The sequence below is a fragment of the Suncus etruscus genome (assembly GCF_024139225.1).
Source record: "Suncus etruscus isolate mSunEtr1 chromosome 15 unlocalized genomic scaffold, mSunEtr1.pri.cur SUPER_15_unloc_5, whole genome shotgun sequence".
Classification (NCBI taxonomy): domain Eukaryota; kingdom Metazoa; phylum Chordata; class Mammalia; order Eulipotyphla; family Soricidae; genus Suncus; species Suncus etruscus.
The window spans coordinates 124,281-137,433 of NW_026060299.1; the positions used below are offsets into that span (position 1 = coordinate 124,281).

Here is a 13,153-nt window from a genome sequence, read left to right on the forward strand (position 1 = left end):
GCACATCTGAACCCGGCATCCAGCTGCTGTTTGAGGGAACATTTCTGACAAGTGCCAGATGGCTTGTTAGAAAGCAATATTCTTATCCCCAGTACTTTCTAAGGGCCATGATGTGCCCTGTATATTGGAGTTTCTTGGAGTTTCTCACTCAGTCGATCTTGGGCGAGCAGACTGTAGGCAGCCAGGAAGGCTTCGCCCATCAGGTGCTGACCCAAGTAGTGCACTGGACAGGTCCCAAGTGCCCTGAGCCCGGGGTTGAGGCCCGACTCTCCACTCCCCAAATTGTATGCATTTCACGCCATTCCCACCCCCAGATCCAACCTGCCAAAGGACTCGCCCCGTCCGCCTGAGTGGATCCCCAGCGCCGATGAGGTCGCCTGGGCTGCCTGGAGGGAAACCGAGCCGGAGCCAAGCGCCGATCTGAGCACACGAGGGGGACCCAGAGACGAGCCAGAGACACCCCGACATTGATGGGGCAAAGACGGAGGCGAGAGTCGCGCCAAGAAGCCGGGACCGACCGGCCCTTCCCCGAGCCTCCCCGGGCTCCCCCGCCCTCACCGAGACCTGGGGCTCCAGCTCAAGAGGCCCGTCGGAGCGAGAGTCAGAGTCGCCTCCGCACTCGCGCGGCCGAGGGAAGCGCCAACCACCGTCCGACTCCACAATGGCGGCCTCTAGGCGCTTCCGGCTCCAGAGACAGAGCCCTGGATGCTGGGGTGACGTCACAGCACACAAAGCCCCGGATGCAGTGACGTCTCAGCCCCGTCTTAAAGGGCCAGACGCCGGGACTGGCCCCGTTGGGCTGGACGAAAACGTCGCCTGCTGGACTCGGTGACTGTCCGACCCCTGGGGAGCAACGTGGCCGAGACAGGGCGATTGCTGGGCTGCAGAGGGGAGGGTCACAGTTCTACTCAACATCGCAGACCCCACCCGACAAACCCGAATCGAGTGCTCCGAAGCCACACTGGGCCGCCCCTTAGGCGTCGCTGTCTTCAGCCCTGGACCTTTCCCGGAACGAACTCCGAGGGGCTCCTGGGTCGGACTGAGAGCGCGGAGCGAGGCGGCGAGGCTGGGCTGGGTCACGGCTGCGACAGTCACTGCTGTCCCGTCTGAATGTCTGCGGGGTGTTGATGGATCTGCGGGAGCTGTGCTTGCGCTGCTGTGCATCTTGTCAAGAGGCTAGTCCTGCACTTGCAATGAAGTCAGTCGGCAGGGGCCTTGCAACCTGGTGGGCTCCAAGACTCGAAAGAGGAGATGATGCTCGACTCCAAAGTTCAAGATCCAGGGACGAAGCTCTGCTTCTTGCAGAGGATGATGCGACATTGTTAGAACTGGAAACCCAGGGAAATTGGGATGGCTCCAACGATGTACACGGATGAAAGCTCTGGATGCCATCCGTGCCTCTGCTATCCCAGTTCATATTGAAGGCCAGCGTCCTTTTTCTTTAATGGACGAGAATCTTTTTTCCTACCTGCAAGACCTTCACAGCACCACTACACCTAGCAAGGACGTGTGCAAGGCCCTCATTGAGGAGACCCTGATGGAGGCTGAGACAGCTCATGACGGGACTGGGGTCTTTGGCCAGAGGGAGTTGCTGTGCTAGAATGAGGCCCTCAGAGAGCTGACCACTGTGATCAAAGCAGTAAGTTGGAGCTCTCACACACAGCACCAATTGGCAGCCAAAGATCTGACCCAGTCTCCTGACGTCTCCCCCAACAACCATCCAGGTGACATACTTTCCTTTCACTCAAAAGACCAAAAGTGCCAAGCACTTCCTCAAATAAGAGAGTTTTAAGGTCCACTCTAAGACAGTTGAGAGTACTCTGTGATGTAACTATAGACCTTGTACAGTGGATGGATCTGAGCAGAAAGCACTGTGCTGCCTGACTAACCTAGACTGGCTTTATCAGAGCTTCCACTGTCCAGCGCTATAACTTTTCACCAACCATTTCTTAGGGCACGTTTCAGATCTTTGCTGATTTGACTTGAAATTTTCTCTTGGACACGAATTCAGATTTTTTAAATGCCAATGACATTGGAATTGTTTTATTTGTAAGTTCTTATTTGGAGTAGGGCTTTAGGTCAGTGGTAGCATGCATACCTCTTATGCCTGAAGCCCGAGATTCCATCGCAGACATCACATGACCCATTGGGCATCACTGGTTCTAGCTCTCAAGCAGCACACTGAAGCATCTTGGATATGGGTCGTACTTAATAGAATCTCATGAACCTGAGACGTAGATCTAACATCTGGGCGGGTATGTTTTGAATGCAGGAGGACCGTGTTTAATTACTCTGCAAGCACATGGTTCTTCAAGTATCACCAGAAGCAAGTCCCAAGCATCGGGTCAGGAATAGTCTCTAAGTCACATTCCCTTTTCCAAATAACCCTGAAATTGAGTACAGCCATTTTTAGTACGAGCTGCTTTTTCTTTTTCTGTGACAAGAAGCTTTTGGATTGGTCCTCATATTGCCTTCTGATTACATTTCTCTTGATTGGTTCCTTTGGGTTTCATGTTAAAAAGATATTTTCCATTGCTTCATCTGGCTCTTTCCCCCATCCTAGCCAACTTGAATAGCAAATATCCATATGAGAACTTTCTCTGAGTTGGAGAAGGCGGTGGGGGCGTCTAGTGATCCCTGGAAAAGCCGGTTGGAATAAGCTGGAGCTTGTTCTCTTTTCTTCGAGAGGAAAACCGCACCCTAGAGAAAGTTCACCCTGGGATATCCACTTTAGTGACAATCTGGGGAAATGTGGTGTTTATCTCACGCCAGACTTACCCAACATCCCAGCAGATTCCAACGTGAGTGTTTTCCATGCTTGTTGGAACATTTTGGGAAGTAAGGGGCCAAGTCAGATTCATAATTTCAGAATGAGGCTTGGCTCCAAGAACCAGAGAGGTTGAGCAGGGGCACACTGAGGGTGGACAAGGCACCACACTTGGCCCCAACACTGCTCCTCCCTCACTTCCATGCTTGCTACCCCTCCATCCCATGGCCTGTAGTTCCCTCTCCCTTAATCTCTCTATGCTCTTAATGGGAAGGAGATGCAGAGAGGCCGTTGGAGACTCTGGAAAAGAGTCAAGGGTTCAGCTGTATCAAGGAGCCTGGCAGAGATCTTGTCTACCATCTTTCCTCTACAAAAGGTGTCTTTTGTGAGGATGTTGGACACCTAACCTGCAGAAAATTATCGAAAAGACCCCAGCAGCCTAACACAGAAGGTGATGATGGAGAAGATGAAAGATCCAGACCAGCTGAAGACCAACAAAGGAGAAGCAGCTCTCAGAATTTTCTGCACCTGGGTTACATCCAAAATTTAACTTTCTCCTAGGCTAATCTCTTAACCCTATTTTCATCGGTCACTATATTGCTGGTTAAATTGTGTTTTTTTTTAAATTGTGTTTTATCTGTATGATTTTTACTGTTTTGTTTTTAAACCCCATGCAAACAGAAAATTTTGTATCTAACTTTAATAGTTGTTTCCACAGTTCTGTGAAATACATTTTAGAGTTTTGAAAGTTCTCAGCTATCCTGGTGAATGCTTTTTTTTTTTTTTGGTTTTTGGGCCACACCTATTGGACACTCAGGGGTTATTCCTGGCTATGCGCTCAGAAATTGAGCTGGCTTGGGGGACCATATGGGATGCCGGGGGATCGACCCTCGGTCCATCCTACACTAGTGCTTGCAAGGCAGACACCTTATCTCTAGCACCACCTCTTCAGCTCCCTGAATGTTTTTCAATTGCTGTGTTATATTGTGTATCTTATGTAACAGCTTACTTTCAAACTGTATTATCTGTAGAAATGTTCTTGTGATTTTGTTTATAGAAACATGAAAAGAAACTTAGATCCTCTAGACCAGTGGTCGGCAACCTGCGGCTTGTGGGTCTTTGAGCCTGCCAAAGAGTGATTTTGAGTGTATAGCCTGCAAGTGTCCTTGGACAATATAATATTGACAGGACCAGACTCTAAAATTCACAGGACATCTGGTCCACCCTTTGATTTTGAGTGAGGGAATGGCCTAATGCAAGCCTCCTGACCCAAAGACCTTGCAACTTAGACCCAATAAGGAGAGAGAAAAGAATAAAGGACAATAGATAATAAAAGACAAAAGAATAAAGGAAGAAATGCTCTGTACCCCATCTACTACGATATTATGTCAGGCAATTACCTTTGGACTTCAGGCTTGGAAGAAATGATTATTTTCCAAGTCTTGCTTTGTTTTGCTCCACCTGAGGTGCTGGCTCAATAAGGATATCATCCAGCCTAAGAAATGTTGCTGCTTGGGGTCGGAGAGATAGCATGGAGGTAAGGCGTTTGACTTTCATGCAGAAGGACGGTGGTTCGAATCCCGGTATCTCATATGGTCCCCCGTGTTCAACAGGCGCCATAGAAAAGTGGCCAGCAGGTGGCGCCCAAGCACTTCAGGAGCCGAGGAGCACAGGCGCTGTGGAGGGAGGAAGTTCCTACTGGGCCTCACACCAAGCACCAGACACGGGCATTTTGGGGACTTGCGGGGGAACCAACCCAAAGCCACTCCACCAGTCATTGTGGGCTCTGTGTGTATGAGAGTTAGGAAGGTGCTGAATTTTCTGCTTTGGTTTGATTATAAGGAACACAAGCGCCTGGGTGCTCGACCTGCCAAGATTTCCAATAGATGCATCAGACTCCTTAAAAGGGAAAAGCTTAGCCCTGCTGTTCAGTGGAGTTGGTCAATGATCTCTTCTGTTTCCTTGTCTTCCCTGGCTTTAACAAAAACACTGTACTCTGAGAACTGACCCACCCAACAGTGCTCAGTGGCTATTTCTTGCTCTGCAACAGGCACCATTCCTAGCAGTGTTCAGAGGAACCTATGGAATGCTGAGTCGGTTGAATGGAAAGAGCACTGCCTGCTGTGCGTCCTGGCCGTGCCTTCTTTACAATCCTAGGTGATTTCGCACTGAGCTATCCAAATCAATAATATCGTGTTGGAAAGTGATTTGGAACAGACCCGTGGAGTATGCAATTTTAATTAAAATCTATACTCTTGTGGGCGGAGCGAAAACACAGCAGACAGCACATGGTCGACAAAGGTTCTATCCCCGCATGCCACAGGTCCACTGAGCATCCTCAGGACTAGAAGTATCCTCTGAGCACTGCAGTTTGTGCCTCAAAGCTCAGAACTAGCTAGCTACATAATACATAAATAGATCTCTAATCCATTTGAGATCTAATCACTCCTCACAACTCTCCTCTCACACTCTCCATGATTGGAGTCTCACAGCAGTTTGAATCTCCTGATTCAAATCAAGAAGAAACATAAATTTACCTTCCAGTTCAGGAAGTACCTGGTGCTGAGTGGAGCCCGGCCCTTTAAGACACCACAAGAAGTATCTGTGATGTCACAGAACCTTCAGGTTCCACCCCCTTGGATCCTTTTCCTGTTTTGGTCCCAGTAAGCTGCCCTTTCTGATGACCACTGCCAGGGGAGCCCCATTGGCACAGAGGGTCTGGAGAGACGATTTTCTGTCAGGAATTCAAGGACCCTCTCAGAACACCCTGGAACTCCAGGTGTTCAAAACAGGGTGTGTATTTGATGTTATTAGCTAAATTTCCCACTTTCCTGTTTGTTAAACAAAAATTCAGTTGTTTTGTTGAGCAAAAAAAGGAAAGCTTAGCTAACTTATACTAGATCATTTTCCATTAGAGGCAGAAATCCCAGATTAGAGCTTATAGCAAAGTGTTAATAGCTGTTTTGTATAGGTGCAATAAAAGCTGGGATTAAAAACTTTTAGATTGAGAACAGGTGGCCTTTCCCAGGAAACATCTAGTCATCAATTTCAACTGCCGGCTTCAGGTCAGTCTTTAGTTTGCCTAACTTCTGAGGATTAAACTTCTACATCTCAGTATAAGTAAAAGTTCTTGCTTATTCATATTATCTTTGGTGTTTGTCTCTGACAGGAATTGCACTAGAGTCCCTTGGTCTTTCACAAGCCTTAACTCACTGTCAGGGCCTTGTGAAGCATGCCTCAGTTTGCAAGTCATTGTTAGGCCTAGTGTCATATTTGTCCAAGTTTGCAAGTCACTACCATTGTGGTGCAAAGTTTTTTCCAGGTTCACTCATTATAAAAGGGGCTCAAAAATACCCCTGGTCCCATTGATGGAACCAAATCTTAGGGGTGTATGGTCAATCTTAGAGAAACTGAAGCTTATTTCAAGCCATTATGACAAATATTTATGGTTTATAGCTCATGTGCAACACAAAATTTATAGTTGCTATCTCTAGTAGATGGGAAATTTTTGTATAATTTCCCCCATTTCACTGAGCCTTTCAAAGAGGAGAAAATACTATTGCCACAAAGTAATATTGGGTCACCAGGGGACTATGGCTATATTGTAGTCCACGATCCCTGATTCAGAGATGTCGTACCAACATCGTCCCCAGTAAATACATATAGAGAAATAGACATGTCCCCATTTTGTCTATTGAATCTAGGCCAAGGCAATAACACAGTTCCCCAACAAAGCCATATAAGGAAATGGACATATTCCCTCTTTTTCTGCTGTATCAAGTTCAAAGTAATAACATTGTTTTCCCAGAATATATTCATCCTGCGGTGTCCTGAAGCCCCCCCAGGGGGGACCCGGCCAGCAGGAATTAGCTGGAAAGGCTTCTCAGACAACCGCACTCCTATTTTGCTGAGTAGAAGAGCAACCACACCTGTAAAAAATCTGAAAGAGGTTAATAATAAAGACCCAAGGCAGCGTCTCACTGTTCAAGGGTACCTTTATTGGGCTACAGCTCCTTCTTATATAATGAAGGAGAAGGGGGCAGTACAAAGGTGATGTCAGTCATACTTTTGGCGCGAAGGCCCATACAAGGCAAGAATATATTTCAGGTTTCAAGGAACAAAGAAAGTTAGGCATTCTCTAAATAAGGAAGTGGGCAGTGGGCTAGGTGACCTTCAAGTTATGCTGAACGTGCTGTTTCTATGGAAACCTCTAGTGTCCTTCAAGCTGCATTTTTAATTGCTTGATTATCAGGTGGTGCAAGATGTGCCTGCCTCAGTGATCTTGAACAGACAATGTAGCATACACTTATTGATAATAGCCTAGTTCACTCCGAAATGTGGTCTTAAGGAGTGAGGCCTAGTTTCTGATAAGGTACCAGGCAGTTTTTGCTCTTCTTCGGCTAGAGCTAATTTTATCTTGCAGCTGCATGCCTTTCTCTTTAGCTCAAAAAATTCACAGCAAGACTGCATGAAGCTTTTAGGTGAAAAGCTGGGCTATGGCAGAAAGAACAGCAAAATGGCCTCAAACAAGTCAGTCCCCAACATCTCCCCCTTTCTCTTCTAATAAAAGAAGGAAAGTCGTGAGCGGGTGGAAGAACCGTGTCTTAGGCATACAAGGTTTGACCAGGTCGGACACGGCCAAAGCCGCAATTAAAAGGTGGCTACAAATGCCGTGGGTGTACGCAGAGATCCGAATTATGCGTTGTAGCCTTTTTGGGCCGTGCCCTAACTGGGACCTTGCTAATCCCGTCGTAGGTGTCTCCACAGCCGAGAGCACAAGTGCCGGAGCGAGCTCCGCTTGTTAGCTATGCGCTCTATCTCCTGGAAACTTAGTGGCTGGAATGGCGGCTTGGTGACTAAAGCCAAGTTTTCACAGGAGTCACGCGGGGTTAGACGCTGGTAGTTAACCTGAATAGAGGTTTTTGCCTTTTCATCTACCTGGTTTTTAATAAAGGCAGTGATTTTGCGGAAAATCCATGGGCTAAGAGAAAGGAGCAGCATGAGGCTAATAAGAGGGCCCACAACGGTGGACAAGATTGTGTGGAACCAAGGAGAAGAGAAAAACCAGCCCTGGTACCAGCCTTGTTCTTCATCGAAATGTTTTTCATAATCTTTTATACCGTCACCAATGTGTTGAACGCTATTCCTAACTAATCCAGGTTTATCTTTGAAAATACAACATTGTTCCTTAAGGGCTACACAGACTCCCCCCTCTTACATAAGGGCAAAATATAGAGCACGACGATTTTGGAGAACAACATCAGCAAGGGAACTAATAGTATCTGTGAGAAATTGCAGACTAGTTTTGATTTCATTAATGTCTTGTTCCACTGCTTGAGTAAGAGTGCGGAAATTGGATTGAGAGGATACAAGAGAGTAGATACCAGTGCCAGCGCCAGTAGCGCCAACAGCAAGGAGCACTGCAAGTGTAATGGAGGTGAAGGGCTCACGGCGTTGTCGAGAAAGGGATTGAGAAGAATAGGAATAGGGTGAGGCGGCAGGAGAGGGAAAGATATGTTCTGAGTGAATGGTGATTTTTGGAATGAGAATAACGAGAATACAGTAATCATGTGAAAGGAGAAAAGAGGAACAAATGATGAAAGGAGTAAGGCCAGAAGCACAGGCAAAATAAGTACCATTGGGGGCTAACAGATAGGGTTGTGAGGAGGAAGAATTGTAGATGTCAATAGTTTCGTTGCACACGTCAAGTAATTGGCTAGGAAGCAGGGAGTCGTTAGGCTTAATGCAGAGGCCAGAGCCTACGACTTGACCGACTGTAATGCCATGTTGAGGTTGTGTGTTCCAACGGAGGTCAGAGGGGTTGGAGGTAGAGGAAAGGTTGCCAAACACTGCAACACCTTCATAGAAAGGAGGTTGAGGAGAAAAACAAAGCCAACATCTTTCATAGGCAGGATCTGTAAGGGCAAGAGCAGAAGCATTTATGAGATTGAGAATAACCTGAGAGGACGGAGAAGGACCTGAAGGCATAGTGAGTTGTCTGAGAGAAGAAGATGCAGATGGAAGAGGAGGAGGAGGAGAAGGCATGTGTGATGGACCTGAATGAGGATGAAAAAAAGTGTTAGGACCAACGGCGAGGGGGTGAGAATTCGGCAACTGTTTAAGTAAACGGAGGGAAAAAAGAAGTCCAGGGTCGGTACGCCTAACGTAAAGTCTGAGTCCCCATTGTACGGGTTGAGTCCAGTGATGCTGACGTCCAGCAGCAGTAAATTCGATGATGAGGGGGTTACACCAATCACGGGTAGCAGAGGATGCATCACAGTTCAGAAAAGGAGGAGTTGGGGGGCGTGAAACGGTGATGAAGTCCCAGGAGGAAGAGGGTTTCCAATAAGCAGTTCCGGTGGTTTCACAGCCCCAGGAGGCGCAAAAGTGTTGGTTATGAGCGCCACACTTATAGTCGCTGGAACGGGGCCGGTGGTGACCAGGGCAGACGTAGAAGGTGGTGAAGGGGTGGCGTAGTACATCACGGCGAATAACAGAGTTGCAGCCACCGCTAGCAGGGGAGTAATAGTCATCGGGGTCAACAGCACGAGGTTGAGGCAGGCGGAAATTGGAGGTGCCCCAGTATAGGCTTGCACCCATGGTTAGGGCACAAAGGTCGACTTGCAAGACCGGCCAAGGGATGGAGGTAGAGAGGATGGAGGTTGTTGGTGGCATCGGTGGGCATCCAAGGCAGCTAGGCAGAGTGTCTAATTCAGCATTGTCAAAGGTGGAGTCAGTTAGAAACAGGTTTGCAGGAATGGCGTCTAGCAGGAGGTTTATAAGAAAACAGCTTGGCAGAAGGCAAAATGGTTACTTCATATAAAAATTAAGAATTTGCAGAAAACATTAGCAATTTACATTACACTAGTTATTTTTGAATACCACGGGAATGCTATTTGACCTCTGTTAGACTTTGGCATAAAAGAAAATTTATAATTAACAATTGCTAATTAAAAAAAAATTTTTTTAAACTGAATATAAAGGATTTTTCTTAAACTTCTAGTTATTATGTTAAAGCTGGATGCTATTTTTTAGCCATAAATACATATTCTATAGGCTTGAACTTACACATAGTAGGAAAGCCAGGTGACTGCAAAGTCCAGAAATTCTCCAGGGAAAAGTTATCCCCGATGGCCATTGAGAAATCTGGGGTTTGCCATTCTCCACACCCTCCGCCATGTTCTTAGAAGGACAAAGCTAGCTTAATACATAATTTTTAACACATGATTTTTAGTTGTAAGATGCCAGTCTGTGAACTGACCAGACTGAACCAGGTTGAAAAAATTAATTGAAATTTAAAAAATGGATAAGGCTTTAAAAATTGTATTATTATAAAATGTAGAGATAACAAATAAACAGACAAAACAAAACAACACTAAACACAACATTTTACACTTGTGGCCACTTTCATTCATCACAACAGACACATAAACAGACAAAAGGATTGATTTAAGACTTATCTATAAAAAATTGACAAGCGCTTTTAAATATTTAGCTAACATGTTTGTGAGAAGAAGAGAAAAAAAATTTTGTAGAAAAACTTTTTTAGTGTTGAGAAGTACTTAATGTAGATGGAGTGGAACTTTGCTGAAAATAAATTTTAAGGTTTAGATTTAACACAAAACATTTTTAAAACAATTTTAATTTGAAGTTTAAAACATTAAGTAAAATGGTTAATGAGCACTGTAGAAGGAGTCTCTACTTGGAAGTATGAAATGATTTGCTGTAAATGAATAGGTTTTCTTTAAATTGGTTTTGCAGTAGAACAGTAAGACAGCTGCAATAAAGTGTTAAAATTTTTATGATTAAACACAATAGCATGAACTATGATTATTAAAGGTATAAAAACTGATTTTTTAAAAAACAAACAACTGTTTTTACTATGAAGACTTTAAGTGAATAATTTGTAAAAAATATTATATACCAAATTAACTAAATGCTTAGATTATTATAAAATATAGTTAAAGACATCTGATGCATTTACACACCTAGAACTTAAGACTAAAATTATATTTAATACTAGTTAATTTGCTTATAAAGTTTAGTTACTTTTATATATTACTTATAAAATTATATATAATATATTTTTCATTTATATTATTTTTTCACTGCGACACAAATATACAGATTTGTATAATGTGCTGATATTTTGAATGCACTTAAAATAATAGTTCTTTCAATGCAGAAATAAAGAACAACCATTGCTGTAGCACAAAGTTAAAACTAAGGGTACTATAAAGCACACCTAGGTGTTTACTGTGCATTAAATTAACTATATTGTTTAAAAAGGCTAACCACATTATTTTTCACATAATTTTGTAAATACTTTAAAAATTAAAATAAAACTTTTAATAGAAATATAAGACTTAAATTTAACACTTTTGTGTTCGTTTGGATTTTAAAACACAAAGAAGTTTTTCTTTTACCAACATTTTGTTATCTGTAAAGTGACAGAATTATGACCTTGCTCTAAAATTTTTTGAGAGGCATGGAAAAAAAAAAGTTTATTGCCCTTATCTTCCTGTTGCTTTTTAATGTTTTAATAATTACTTTACACCACTTAATGCACTAAACCTAATAACACATATTTGACGAAGTGTAGGGCTGACAAGGTGAAGCAGAGTTTTTCACTGATAACTCGGGGAGGGGCCAGCACAGTTAACAGCAGGAAGGCTAGAGGCAAATTATTTACAGTCAGCAGGGTGTAATGATATAGAGAAGAAAAAAAAAAGCAATCTTTTAAGATTAATTACTAATTTATTGGAATTAGAGGGAATGGCAACCGAAGAGGGGAGTTTGGGTTGCAAAAGCACCATGGGGATCATGGTTTTATTAATTGATTTGAGAATATGCAAGAGATGCTACTTTTTAGATTTCTTTTGAATAACAAAGATTGGGTATTTCAAGGTGAAATGGAAGGCTTAAGGTGGGAGTGGCAGGGCCTGAGCTGGCTGTTTCCCAAGGCTGGCAGGAAAGAGGCTGAAGGAGGCTGAGGGCTGGTTTGAGCAAAATTGTCCTGAGTAAAAGGTACATTAGGCTCAGAAGTTTTAACAGCAAAGTGTAGATATCGCAAGGTTTTATGGCTTAGCAGATGATACTTTGTAATTATCCTGCTTACTGTGCCCTTAGAATTTTTTGTAGGCACTGCAGCAGTTTCTGTTTTATGGCACTCAGCCTGACTTTTATAGTTTGTTTCTTTGAATTCTCAAGAGGGGGGGCTTGGCCGTGGAATTCAGTGGGCAAAGGACAGACAGCTATAGATTTAGGAGGGCGGGGGAAAGCCTGAAGGGCAGAAACTTGTGAATTAAGAGAAGCAGCCTGTTTTTGAAGGCTTAAGATTTGTTTAAGATTTTTAATGTGGCCAAGTAGCTTCATATCTATAGCTTTAAGAGGGGGAGCGGTGAGAGGAGGGAATCTGCCATGGTTAGGGACTGAGCGTCTTGGGCATTTAGAATTTTTCCCCTGGGGTGCGGGGGATCAGTGGGAGGCGTTTGAGAAGGTAGCTGCGGAGGCTGCTGAGCAGGCGGGGAGGGGGGGGGGTGGGAAGACTTTCTCCATTAGGGAGAAAGACAGGAAAGGTAGCACTGGTTTTTGAGCTAAGAGCATTATCAAGTTTGTTAGAGAGGTGAGAGACCATGGATGTAATTGTGGTGAGTTGGGAGCTTAAGTCAGAAAAAGGGGGGGGGGGAGAAAGCAGCAACAGTTTGTTGCCGGTGTGGGGGAGCTGCTGGAATGCTGGCTCTGGGGAGCGACTTCCAGGCACAGAGGGCAGCAAGAGCCATGTTGGCAAGCTGGGACCTGGAAAGTGTGCTGTACCTTTAAGGTATGAAAAGAGGCGAGGCCAGCTATAAGAGCTTAGAGATCAGGATTCCTGCCTATCTGCAAGGGCTTTGCAGCGGAAAAAAAAAAAGTTAACTTCCCAAGAGACAAAGAGTTCAGCTTTTAGATTCTAAGCAGGAGAGCGTGTAAGGGGCTTGGGGGCCATAGGAGGTTACGGCTTGAAATGGCTCTTTGAGGCTTTTCCAATTAAAGGCTTTGTATTGTTGCAATTGCTGGCTAAGGAGGGGAGGGTGGTGAAACAGGGACGGAGCTGAAGCTAGGGAAGTGAAGGGCTGTTTAGGATTTTGCACAGAGGGTGCAGCGGCAGAAGTAAAGATGAAGGGTTAGAAGAGGAAGGAAACTGAGAGACAGAGTCAGAGCGAGAGGGAGCCCAGGAACACTAGATTTCTGGTAAACATCATGAACAAACATTAAAAAATTACAAATATCTTTTTTGGTAACCTCTATATGTCTGGCTTTCAACTCAGACTGTATATATTTAATGAATTTAAGTTCAATACTCAACGAAACACCCATGGAAGTGAAGCCAACGGGCGAAGCCCCAAG

General features: G+C 44.5%; 1 non-coding gene and 1 pseudogene across 1 annotated transcript; one reads left to right on the forward strand and one right to left on the reverse strand.

The window, feature by feature from the left end:
* The first annotated feature begins 1,193 nt into the window (after window positions 1–1,193).
* LOC126000487 (protein C1orf43 homolog) lies at window positions 1,194–1,826 on the forward strand (annotated as a pseudogene).
* Window positions 1,827–10,901: 9,075 nt separating this feature from the next.
* Window positions 10,902–11,031, reverse strand: LOC126000489 (small nucleolar RNA SNORA22). The gene has a single exon (XR_007492768.1). It is a non-coding gene; the product is annotated as a small nucleolar RNA SNORA22 (small nucleolar RNA).
* Between the last annotated feature and the right edge of the window lie 2,122 nt (window positions 11,032–13,153).